This window comes from Corvus brachyrhynchos, unplaced genomic scaffold, assembly GCF_000691975.1.
Source record: "Corvus brachyrhynchos isolate BGI_N302 unplaced genomic scaffold, ASM69197v1 scaffold4, whole genome shotgun sequence".
NCBI lineage: Eukaryota > Metazoa > Chordata > Aves > Passeriformes > Corvidae > Corvus > Corvus brachyrhynchos.
In genome coordinates this window covers 8,268,628-8,269,376 of record NW_008237878.1, presented here as the reverse complement: position 1 = coordinate 8,269,376, position 749 = coordinate 8,268,628, and positions in this window count along the sequence as shown.

The following is a 749-nucleotide window of genomic DNA, read 5'->3' as shown; positions in this document are numbered from 1 at the left end:
AGGGGGCCGCCCTGTGCCTGTCCCCTCCTCCGGCAGCTGTGCCAGGCAAGGGGAGGGACCTGCCCGCACCGAGCTTTAGCCAAGGTGAGGCAGAGGAAGGTACACGCTAGCTGTGGCCCACGTGTGACACAGCAGTGTCCTGTGCCTAGGCTGGCCGGGAGAAGGCACAGCATTCCCACAGGGCTGCTGTGCCTGGTTGTGCAGCACGTGGGGCTGCTGAGACAGGCAGCCTGGCTGGGACTCGCCCTGCACTGCACGGGCCCATCTGTGCCTCTTCAGGGCACATCTCCAGCAGCGGTACCGGGAGCCCTGCACTGCATTCCCCCGGCACTCATACCAGATGGATCCTGTTCATGCCCAGTGCTGGCACGGTGGGCTCTGCCATGCCCCACTCACCCTGTGCTGGTCGGTGCTGCCTGGGATCCTTTGGACTGGCTGAGCTGGGTGCTGAGCCGGCAGCCCTGGAGCCCTGCGGGGAGCACGGCTGTGCACAAGGGCCGGGTTCCACAGAGACTTCACTGTCACGCATGGATAGTGCCTTTTATTAGCCGAGGCCGAAGGAAGGAAGAGGAGCCGTGTACTCTCCATGCCAAGGCCACGCTCTGGCCACCCGCCGCCAAGCAAGGTCATGGGCAGACAAAGAAGCGGCTCTCGGCCATAGGGATGCCAAAACCCACGCCCCCAGGGACACCCTGAGCCAGCCAGGCACCTCAGCAGGACAAGAGATGCTGTAGGCAGTGCCCAACCAG